This window comes from Tinamus guttatus, unplaced genomic scaffold, assembly GCF_059628265.1.
Source record: "Tinamus guttatus ecotype Peru unplaced genomic scaffold, ASM5962826v1 Tinamus_guttatus_pri_ptg000063l, whole genome shotgun sequence".
Classification (NCBI taxonomy): domain Eukaryota; kingdom Metazoa; phylum Chordata; class Aves; order Tinamiformes; family Tinamidae; genus Tinamus; species Tinamus guttatus.
Window position 1 is genome coordinate 679,988 of NW_028288597.1, and position 12,524 is coordinate 692,511.

The 12,524-nt window shown below is 37.1% G+C and overlaps 1 protein-coding gene across 1 annotated transcript in view; it reads right to left on the bottom strand.

Annotated features, from left to right (window-relative positions):
* Nucleotides 1-261: 261 nt before the first annotated feature.
* The window catches only part of SCAF8 (SR-related CTD associated factor 8), an 82,860-nt gene continuing 70,597 nt past the window's right edge, over nt 262-12,524 (bottom strand). The window contains exon 21 of the mRNA XM_088519603.1: nt 262-1,399. The gene's annotated coding sequence lies outside the window, so the exon portion shown is untranslated. The remainder of the gene's footprint in view (nt 1,400-12,524) is intronic.

Below are 12,524 nucleotides of genomic sequence, written 5' to 3' on the forward strand. Positions count from 1 at the left end.
TCCTCTCTTGCCCTGGGGCCTTCTGTGCAAACTCGATGTAAGCATCACTCTTGATTTACTAACATTTTATATCCCTCTGCCCTTTAACCTGGTGTAAATAATGCTACAAAGGAGAATCACAGACCAACTGTACCAATGCTCCCCCCTCTCTAACATTTTTCTTTCACATCTTCCTCCAAATAGTATTCAGAAATAAGCATGATTCCAATCAGACACTTGGAGATAAGACATAAAGGTAGAGAAAATGATCAGAAACAAAACTTTGAATTCAGATCTTTATTATACAGGCCCAAAGCTGTGGTCACCATGCAGTTACACCATAATGGGAATGATCTTGCTCAAAGGATCTCACTAACCAAATTTAAAGAGACCACAGACTACAGCATTCCAAATAACTGGCACTTTAATTTTTGAAAAAGCAAAAATAAATAAAGAAATGGCAAGTATGTCCTTTTCACATATGGATAGGCATATACATATTCCTTCTTTTCTATAGCTATTCAGGAGACAAAATTAAGAAATACTGCCCCAAAATGAAGATTTTTTTTTCACATGAGGGCTCAGATAAGTCAAGCTGTATCTTTTCCCTTGATTATTAGACCAAACACACATTCTGGTAGGTACATATGCCAAAAAAAGAAATGCAGTATCCCATTTTGTATTTCATTACTACTTCCTGCTCTGTCCTCCACCTTTTAGGACACTAACAAGAAGTAATTGGAGACATCTAGTCAAATAAAAGCCCTGGAACTTTCTATTTTTCTCTTCGATAATATAAGGGTTCATCACAAATCTAAAAAGGTTCAGGTGTCTCATAAGGAATTCATCACCTCTGGAATATAGCCACAGTGAAGAGCTGCACACAGACTGCACATGTAGTGTTATGTAAAAGTGGTTATCTTTAAAAAACAAAACATTTTTTAAAACTGGTAGATCAAAACAAAGCATATCTTATTCCCTAAGGGATTTCCTTGCAACCTCTTCTTCAATTATTTGCACTAGGAGATGCTACAAATGATGTTAGTTACAATATACAGTCCACTGTCATCTTCTGGTCCAGCAGAAGAACCTGTCTCTCCGATGGACGCAAAACTGTTCATCTGAGCAGATCATCCTCAACAGCACAAATATGGTCTAGAAACTCATAGAGTTTATGGTTTTAATTTATAAAATTAAACCTGCTCCAGACAGGTAATACTGGTTTGTAAATTTGTCATCCCCGGGTTCTAGCAGAAACGGGGTACTGAGGTGCTCAGAGCCGTCTCAGTCTGCAGCGCTGGGATCCTTCTAGCCCGTGAGCCCCAAGGCGCGAGGCGATGCACTAGCACAGGGGAGCACTTCGCACTTAGCTCTGCAGAGCCCGGGACATGGAAAGCTGCCAGAACTTCCTTCATCTCGCCTGTTGACAAAAGGAACAATAACTAGTCATCACTGGTTACGGGAGCGTAATTCCAATCTGCAAAAGTCCATCAAATGAGAGCTGAGACCGATAGCAACTGTTTCATAAACAACAGCTTTCTGAGGAGGTAAACCTCTGATGTACAAATTTTACAAGTTTTTGTGAGGTTTACAAACTCACTGCTAGCTGCAGGATGCGTAGGAAAGGAGAAAGGTGCTTTTTACTGCGTGGTTCCTAACATGTTATCTGAGATTAATCAACATTATTTTAAAAATACTGTTAGCATACCATTACATTCTCCAGTAGCTTAACTTTAAATTCTGCAATTAATAAAATACATAACAAAAATTAATAAAGTTTCATTTTAAAACCTTCATTAAAGCATTATGTCTATAAGTAATTTTTTAAAAATAGATTTCTTGGCTAAAAATGCTGTTTTGTCTCTCATACGCATAATATATGTAAGGTATGTCATAAGTAATTGAAAAAAGTTAATAAGGTGAATGAGTAAGAATCCAACAGACCAGGAAATGGTCTGCTTACGTCAGTTGGGTATATGACTCTGTCTAATACATGCTAGTCGTGTGCATTAGGTATCGGTAACAATTATTTATCATTTACTATCGCCCTTCACAAATTACTTAATTCAATGGGTTTCACAGAATCGAGGGTCAGAAAAGACCACTGGATTCTCTCTCCTATCCATTACATTTTATCCAAATACTCCTCTGCAAAGTCGAGGCACTCTGGTTCTCAAGAAGCCAATCTTTCTCCATCACTGAGAAAACGCGAGACCAAGAATGTGCCTGCAGTACATTTTTGCTACAGAACTGGGACAAAACAAAAACAGCTTTATTTTGCATCCTAATACGGGAAACTGATTACATTTACCTATTTATTTCATAATCATCACCAGATACTAGTAATTTTCAGTCATTACTGACAGGGGCAAAATTAGAAAAAGCTAAACAACTTATGTAAACTAATGTAAACACAGAAGTCATACAATAAATTATAGAACTCTATTAAGTTTGTTTGTTACATTTTATGTAATTTCATGGAGATATCCAAAGTGCTTCTTGTTTGTATAACTATTATCCTTATCATTTTCACATCTACAGAAATCATTAAAGGAATACAGCCCATAATTTGAGAGATCATGTCATCTCTGATCTGAACACCTAGGCCATGCCTGCTGATGTTTGTCTAACCATTTTAAACATCTACAAGGCTGAGGATTACATGAAATTCCACTAGGTAACCTATTTCAGGGATTCACTTTTTCTCGCTGCATAAATTTTTTGCTTGGTGATTAACGTAAATCATCCTTGCTGTCATTTAAGACTATTACTCCTTTGCTAAGACACCTATTGCTATTTGAAGGCTGCTATCAGCCTTCTTTTTTTATGCCTCCTCAACTTGTAGACTAAACAACGCTTTAATTTTTCCCTGAAGGCCCATGTGTTTTAGATCTTTGTCTAGTCTCACTGGCCTCCCCGTAATGCTCTCTAGCAGGATCACATCCTACTTGAGCTGCAGTTCCCCCAAGAGGGTAAAGCTCTCAACTGAATCCTTACCACTCCTGAGAAGACCAAAATAATTACATTTTATGCTTTATTACTCCCATTCATACAGCCCAGAGTAGTTCTGGCCTTGTTTGCAGTACCATGACATTGCTGACGTATTATGTTCAGCTTGGGATCTTTTCTGCAGAAGTGCTGCTTGACTGGCTGGTTCCCATTTGTATTCTTGTGAAGATGATTACTTCCAACTATATGTACTACTGCATTTGTCCTAATTTAACTTCCCCAAAGTTGGTATTTTCTAGGTCATTCTACTTTATCATTTATCATTTTCAATTCCAAGACTTGCTTTTAACACGCTTGTTCTAGTCCCTGCTATGAGTTTATTAAGCATATTTTTTAATCTTTCATCCAAACTGTCACTGAGAATACCATCAATGAAAGTACTGCATAATATCAGAACAAAGAAATACACTTGCAGAACTGTACTTAATCATTGACAATTTCTCTGCATACCTTTTCTAAATTGGTTACGCATTCATTTAGTAACAACTTTAGCCAAGTTTCCTTAGCTCAAATGAAGTATTTTGCCATACAGCTTTATTTAAATAAAGCAGGAAATATCAGTAAACATTTTATAAAATAGTTTGAAAATGGAGAAGAAATTTCAGTGAGAATATATAATCTTGCTAACAAATTATTTTACATATATATAACTACTTTTATGAAGCATTCCCACTATTGGAATATTGCTGAATTTCAGCTTAATGGATGTTTTTCATAGCCTCATAAAACTGAATTTATTCTATGGAAACCTCCACTTAGAAAAAAACAAATGTAGAGCACTACAATACTTTTTTTTTTTTTTTCTCTGGAAATAAATCAGTTATATCCCCTCAGAAAACTTCCAAGCTATAAAATTTCTATAGCATTCTTTTATCATAACACAGTATTCTTATACTTGCCAGCTACTGTTTATCTTACATCTGTGTCTTGTTCTTGATTGTCAGCTTCCATCAAAAATTTACTTAAGCTGGATTACTAAAATCAACAGAACTATTCCTACTGTTACTTTCAAGGAAAGGTTTAAAGTTTACTCTTTAATCTTTATGGAGTTACAAGCCAGTTCCACAACTACATGAGGAACAGATCACTCTTCTAACTCCACTTTGATTATTTGGCAGATCTTGATCCTATGGCATATGCTTTTTATACTATCTGAGCAATAGTGAAACTATGAGTTGTTTGTAAGTGTTCGTAGGTTGTTTTCACTATGAGTGAAACTTGCTTCCTGAAGCGAAAACAGCACCTTATTCCCGGATAGTAATGCACAGCACTGTATTTTTAGTTCAGGACTGGAAGAATTGGAGGCCAACAGAAGTTGAAATACAGAACTAGAGAAAATAACCAGAAATTTCATTTGATTTGCTATTTAGAGATGTTCCCAGTAGATTTCTAGTGAAAAGGAGGAAACTGACTCTCCTTTGAAAAATAAAAGATTACTGAGACATAACATCATAATATCATAAAGAGTACATATAAATGCTTCCTACTTTCTTCAGTGGAAAAGAAAGAAAGATGAGAAGGAAAGATAGGGTAACTAGCCTAAGCAGGGGTTTTAGTGATGTGTAACACTCTGCCTGACTGCAGAGGCAGAGAAGGACTCTCATAAAAACAACTTCTCATTAGGGGAAGTGAAAAGTTCTGAGGCTGAAATAAAGCAGATGTCTTCACTTTTCTCATACCAAAACAACCTTTGCCATTTTGTTGAAGTCAAAGCCAGGACTTCCATGCTTTCCTTGGACCAAGACCTTTTGAAGTAGTGGGTATGAACAAAAGATCACTCAGTCAGAAATGCAACTGAGAGAGAAACCAGGTAGCAACTTGCTTAGGAGCAGCAGACTTGATATTCTATTGATATGGAAAGGTGTATATATCACAATGACTTCTCTCCTGAAAGTTTCTAGCTGGGCTAGAAATGAAATCTGCCGTTTGTCTGATTTGTAGTACTAGAAAGATGAATTGCTAGGAGGTAAATCCAATTTTGTGTGCGCCAGTATCACAATGCAACTGTCTCCTGGCAGAGAAGGGGGAATGCGCTGCAGGTTTGAAGAGCCCTGAGCTTTCTATGTGTTTTTTTTGTTGTTTCTCCATGACCGTCACCACCTGCATAGTGAGGTCACCTAAATGACTTCTCCAAACCAGAAATATGTATCTGTTGATAAAACTCTGGGGAAAAGGGAGGAAGAGAAGAGGAACTTGCTTGTGAATGTTGATGGGTCCTGTCATCACAGCAGGAAGTGTCTCACAGACCTAAGGGAGCGTCTGCCAGAGCACAGCCAGGCTCTGGGACACAGGAGGCCAAATTCTGATACATGCTGTCAGAAGTGCTGATGATTTTACACACCTGTATTGAATTAGGAAGCCTCCTCCCTTGAGGCTACAGGGGTATCTATCAAGGCAACATTTGGAACCTCAGGCCATGTTGTATATTTTGTTGATACATTTTAAGTTATACTTAAACAGACATCAGATAATTAAAAAAATATGATGGCATTTTATATAGATCACTTTAAAGTTCTGGGGGAAATGTGAGTACAGATGTTTAATATCTGTTTTGCTGTAATAATTCTGTACTTGTAACATACAAAAATTCTCATAACTGCCATTTTAAAATAAACTAATAGGTAAACCGTAAGGAAAAGTACTGTTGTAGAAGCCATGAAGGGACACTACAAGGCAAGAAATTCTAACTATACTTATTACAATGGATAACAAAATCTTTACTTTTGAAGTAGGTGGAAATATTTTTTAAAACCAAAAGCACTGCCAGTTTCACAATCTCATAAAATAGTTTAACATATAAGAAAAAGTGAGACTAAATAAAAATAGTACACATATCATTCTTTAAAATAATTTAAAATTATTAGAAAAAATGCTCTATAACACATAAAAAATATGCTTAATTTAAAAAGTCTTTCTGCATTGAATGAGGTAGTATGTGTGAGACATCAGCTAGAAACGAACAGTCCAATGAGGCATTACATTCTGGAGATCAGATATTCTTAAGAGTATAAAGTAAGAGGATAATCTAACTGTCAGTCCTTAAAAATACCTCTTGGGACGCAGCAGCTTTTAGGGGGGATTGGATGAGTTCTGCTCTGGTTGGAGAACCTGCTGCTCTGCCTGCTGTATGACTGAAAATGTATGTACTGCACTGCCTGAGCCATCTTTCCCTGACCGCTTCTCCTTCTTCTCCTTCTTAGAGGTAATCTGTGCCTGGCTTTTTTCACTCCTCACATAGCCATGCATGGTCCAAGCAATATCCTCATTGCAGATGTGCAAACTCTGCCCAAACTCAGCCCTTGGCTTTGTTTATCAAATACAGCACTATCAACGCGGCAGAATTTCTCATGAGCTTCGGGATGATATTTTTTCTGCAACGCCTCACCTTCTGAAGAGAACTGTTTATATGACATTCTGAATTTTCATCTCTTAGTTTTTACATGCTTGCAGATGAAAAGAAGAAGCACAAAACAAAACATGACTTTGTGCTCTGATAGGCTCAGGAGAAGCTTAGAAAAACAGAAGGCAAAATAAAAGGGATTTCCAGCGCATTATTTTTAAGATTTCTTAAAACTTTAAAGTTAGTTTCATAATTCTTGAAGGCATGAATTTCGAACAGTTGACATTTGCAAGACAAGAAACATCCAAATGAGATGCCTTCCAGAGCTGCAGGATAAAGTGGCTATCATGCTCTGCATTGCTATGAGGAAGACAAAGATTTATGTTAGTTTTGGAGTACGTTTATACAACTATGTTGACTGATCACAAGCCAATTCCTTACGTACTTGCTACCACACTCGCTGTATTCATGCTGCACAGGATTCATCTGGGTGAGAAAGGTTCAACACATGAGCTGGGAACTCAAAAAAACAAAACACTTAAAAGGTGTTAACAATGAGTAGCCTTAATCACTCCATAGATGGGTGGATTGCCTGAGTACTTCTGGCCCGCCTCAAGACAAGGTCACATGCATGCACACAGCAGGTAGAATAAATCTGGTGTGGCCCCAGTCCAGCGAGGCCTTGCTCAAGCAGCCAGGAGAGACAGAGATTCAGTGTGAGGAGGGTAGGACCTGGCTGTGAGCTGGCTTCTACTCTGCTTAACTCCTGCTGAAGGGCTTCACAGGAGACAGAGCAGCCTACAGTCAGCGGGGACTGGTTTAGGCAGCTGTTGGCTTCCCAGGTCCAGGTGAATCTGGTAATTTGTATTGATCAACTCTTCACTCCAGATTTTCTCCATGGTAAAGAGCCAATAGCAGCAGCTGGTGCTCATAGACCAGCATCTCTCCACCTGAGGGGCACCCCAGACTAGCTAAGAAGTAGCCACGGCTGGTGCCTGCTGCCTCCCAGCTGCAGAGTCTGCGCACACCTGTAACTGGTCACACTGGGACGAGGGGGATGAAAGTCATTGCGCAGTCCCAGAATATCAGCTGGAATCTTGTAACAAATGCCTGCTGGTGGCATAGGGCAGTGTCCCACACTGTCTCAAAGCAGTAACTTTGTGATCTCTTCTGTTGAGTTTCTAACAATGCCAAGGACAGAAGTTTAAACCAAAAGCATCAGCACTGCCTGACACGGGGCTGAAGCTCTCATATGTTATGTGCCTTTGTCAGGGCTGCGCCACACTGAGGACTTGTACAGATCCTGAGACAAACTCACAGACCTAGATTTTCCTCTTTTCTTACAGCTAAAGTCTCTTTTTGCTATTTTACTATTGTGTTTCATCTCACTGAATGTTTAAGAACTTCTGGTTCTTAAGGACAACTCCAGGAACATTAAATTGTTCACAGTCCTTAGCTATATGGGGTAAGAGGAACACAAAGAACGGAAACATGAGACAGGAAGGTCACAGACTCCAGGCTCCTACCTCTGTTTTTCATAACTGACCAAGCTCTACCGAAAATTTTCTTTTCCTTTGTAACTCCATTTTAATTACTGTGACAGAAATTCACTGCTCGGATTGCTAAAAAACTTCTTTTCTACTTTTCAGTTTACGTTTATTCATAATCAACCTGTATCTCCCAGCTTTGTATCTACAACAAGCACCTTTTCTGTTTTTCTGGTATTTGCCACTTTAAGGCATTTGGAGAGAACAAGCTTACAGTCTCTTTCCCAGGCTTCATTTTAGCAGGTTAAATAAGTCAACATCTGTTAGTCTCCTCTTGCCCATTAGATTTCCTTTGCTTTCCCAATAGCTCGCCTCTGCATTTGCTCCAGCTTGCTTTAACCTTTCTTGAATGTGGTCAATGAGACTTTCAGCCTATATCTTAAAAAGGCCTTCTATAAAAGTACTGATACTTCAGTATCTCCACTGGAAAGACCTTGCTTCATATGTCCTGAGATGTCATCTTCCTTCATCACTGCCATATCGCACTGATGGTTCACAGACGTCTTTAACCAACAAACACAGTTTTTTTTTTTCTCTCTTGTTTTATTGTCTCAAACAGTAATTGCAGAAATTGTGTCTATCTCTTTCAGTGACTGACTTTACATTTGTGCTATTACATTTATTTCCAGTCCTTCAATATGCCCCATGTTTTAACGGCATTTCCTTTGGAATAAGATACCTATATGCAGTTACCTGCTGGGCTTTTGACAATCCATATAAGGAAGGCATTCACTTTGCTTCTTTACCCCTTTGCTACCCAAAACTTCAGTCTTCTTGCTTTAGCCCACAGTGGACATCAGCTTCCTTCCCCTATCCTCCTTGCTGCTTCCATTTCCACTGCAGTGGAAATAGCTTCCAACCACTTCCAACAGCTGTAGTGCAAGAACTGACTCCCCAGTGACTTACCAATGTTTGAAGAGTCATAAAAGCTGAACCTTTCAACTACAGATTCTCTTAAAGATCTTGAAAATTGCTTGAGTGATATCATTCTACCTTTAAATTTAATTATTTATAAGAATAATCTTTAATTAGTGCCTTAAGTAACTTTATTTTAGCTACAAGTTATTATCCGTCATTACTTTTGATTTGTCTGTGACCTTAGCTGTTATTGATCAGAAAGCCAATAATTTCAGTGATAATTCTATCTTAGAGGGCCTGACACTGAAAATATTTTGGCACCATTAATTCAAATTTATAAATCATGTAAAAAGGATGTCTCTTAATCTCATAGTCTGTTTAGTCTTTAAATGTCTCTGTAGTTATGGTAAACCTGTCCAGACCTAGAAAATCTTTCTGATTACTTTCTTTGGATCATTAACTCCATTTATTGTTTAGCTGTCTTTCTCTGTGAACTCTAGGAAAAAATAAAAAAAAAAGAGAGATTGAATCTACATTGGTGTTACCACATATCCTTTTCAGTTATGCTAACAAAACACTACTATATATAAGATTGCCTCTGATAATCATTGTTAAATGACAGTGTCCTAGGGTTTATGCAAGGGTTTTGCACCAGTTGTTTAAGACGAAATCCACTATGACTCCAGCCATAGTCTCTGACTGACTTACTATTAAATCTATGCTGTGGGTTTAACTGGACTAACTATTCAATATAATTTCTTTCAACATTTATTCATGTGAGATTTTAGGCATTTTATAATGCTTAAATCTAGGTATTTATAAAATGAACAATCTTTAATGCCCTTCTTAAGAAACAGTAACTAAAATAGTTTTGTATTGCTAATGAAGATAACTAGACAAATACTGAAGAAATCAGTCATCTACTGTAGGACCAAAAGTAATTTAAGTGGAGAAGACAAGAGAATTTATTTTATCAGCTAATGAACCCACTTTTCTGTTCTGAAGTATGCACCAAGCTACTCTTAATGTCAACAACGATAATCTCCATTTTCTGTATCACTCTAACAAACAAAGATTTGGATCTAGTTTTTAATAATGGTAGCTGGCTGGTATTTGTTTGATATCATCGCTTTGGAAATGATGCCTTTTGCACATGACCTCTTCAGAAACCTTGTGAAGTTTCAAAGTTTTACGGCATTCATAACTAGGCTCTTAAAAAACTTCTACTTTTCAAAACATACCGTTATCAACAGACATTTTTTTCAGGAATAGTAGTGAAAATTTAAGTAGATTTAACTTTAGTTGTGCAAAGATTATCAACACTAGCATCTTTGTTCCACAGCTCCAACAAAGGCGACCCCATCTGAAGAGTTTTGCATCGTCTCTCATCAGCGCTGGAACGCCGCCTGCCTATCGATGCCGAGAATCTCCAGAGAGCAGCATCATCAAATTCACATCATTCCTAGTCTCCAAAGCATTTTAAACAGAAGGATTCTTGCAAAGTACTTTGATCTTTTCTAACTAAAACTACTACCAGAACTTCTGAAGAGATTTGATATTATGCAAAGAATAAAGATACATCAATAAGTTGTGTGAGCCAAAGATAAAGAAACTTCAGAGTTTCTAATCAGATTAAACTATCAAAAATATTCAATTCAAAAATAATCTCAAGACTTTTTTTACCCCGAGGAAATATTTGGCTTCTACTTTAAAAAAAAATCAGCACAAAGGCAAATTTCTTCAAGCAAAAAGTTTAGTAAATGAGACATTGCAAGTGTATACTCCCCAAAAAATCCCAGAAGGTGATTAACTTATACAACTGTCAAGTTGTGCCCTTTAGCCCACATCAGTACTAAAAATATTTTACTATTAAAAGTCTTTGACTTTGATCAAGTCTTTGATTAACAAACTTTCTATTATAAAATGAACCGGAATATATCGCATACGGAGCATATGCTTCAGCAGTGATATGAACAATTGGAAAACTATATTTACTACTCTCTGTATCTGACAAGAACACATAAAATATAATGGTGATAACAGAGTAAGAAGGTTTAATAAATCCAAAGTCAATAGCTACTTTAATCGTTGAATTGCTAGATATATGTGTGTATATATATATATACACACATATAAATACATATATGGATATAAGACTAGTAGATATAAAATTTCCCTAAATTATATACTTACTAAAATGCTTAGATCTAGGTATTTAGGAAAACAATAATCGTGAACAAATTCAGTCTAGGAAAATTCAGTCTGGTGCCTTTAAATACAGTTTCTTTGGTGTCTCCTAAGAATGTAGAGGACTTTCCAAAAATGCCATTTGTAAACTTTTTTTTGGCAACTGTAGTGCTGCCAAATATTTTTACCACTGAAGAAATGCTATTTCAGCTGCATTTGAGTGGAGTAATAGTGGTAGCTAATGGCTTATTCAGATAATCATAGTTATTCACCCCCTGGAAATACCTCAGAATACAATAAATGCTTTGTTATCCTTGTGGACTCTTAAATTACAGGGATTATATAATATACATGATATATAACCTATCAGTCTGACTACAAACTGAATCCAAAACCACTCCTCTAAAATAATTCTAATATTTGGAGCCTCTGAAAGGCTCCAAAAGAGAGAAAAATGATGTTGTTTCCCACAGAGCTATTGAAGCAGCACTGATAGCAGGGTAAAAAAGGGCTAAAAAGACAGTTCTGGTTTAACCGAAATGTGAGACTTCTTTTCCAGATGTCTGAAATAACCATTATAGACCATTTTAAAAAAAAAAGGAAAAGAAAAACAGAAATATGCTCAAGTAGCAGAACTACATACATCCTTTCCTAAGGAAAAATATTGGTAGCCTGCGCCTAATAGTCACATTGACTGTTCAATAAGGGAATGGTGCATCTCGTTAATCTCTTCTCATAACATATATATATATTTAACGTGCCAGCCAGAATGAGCTCTGTTTTGTTCTCCGAGCAGATCACATTGCTCTGCGTGTCACTACCTGTCACAACAGTAAGGTCCTAGCTCGTCATATCTAATCACTTTGTGCTTGCCATTGTACTGTGAGGAACATGGCTCTATCATCTCAGAGAAACTTCTTCGAGTCATTTTAAAAAGATGCAGATCAAGCTTGAAAATAATGTCAAGTAGAAGGGATCACGGCAGGCTGTGTTTCCTAGTTGTGATTGCTTTGCAGAAGGATAAGGTCACTAGTTCATTAAAAAGATCCTACCAGCACTGGTGATAACCTCAAAGACAGTGTTTTGGCCTCCTGGATAGAGGAATTCGGCCATGAAAGCAGACAAAAACTCAAAAGGCAACTCAGAACCAGCAAAACGACAAAGTTTGGTGTTAAAGGTGTCTCTTATTTCTACAAAGAAAAAAAGATACTGAGGAATTTTTCTGAATAAGTAACCTGGGAGGCCATAAAGTGTCAAAAGACATAAGTTGACGGTGGTGCTTTAGTTTTGACTTTAACTTCAAGAAAGAATTAGTTGAGAATTTAGTTATGTAAAGAAGGTTAAATGGAAGTGGTTATTATAAAACGAAAGATTTCATGTTTCAAAGGGTAGTAGGAATGACAAGGGTAGTAGGAAAATACTAGTGAACTTAAAAAAAAAAAAAAAAAAAAGGCAGACCGGCAAACTTAAAGGGCTAATTCCTGAAGCCCCTAAGCAAAGAAAGTCCAAGGGGAAAGAGTTTGATGAGCCCACTGCTTTTGAGAGTGGCCAAATCAAAGGCACACTAGCAAATTAACCCAATGCAGATTAAGTGAGCATATAAA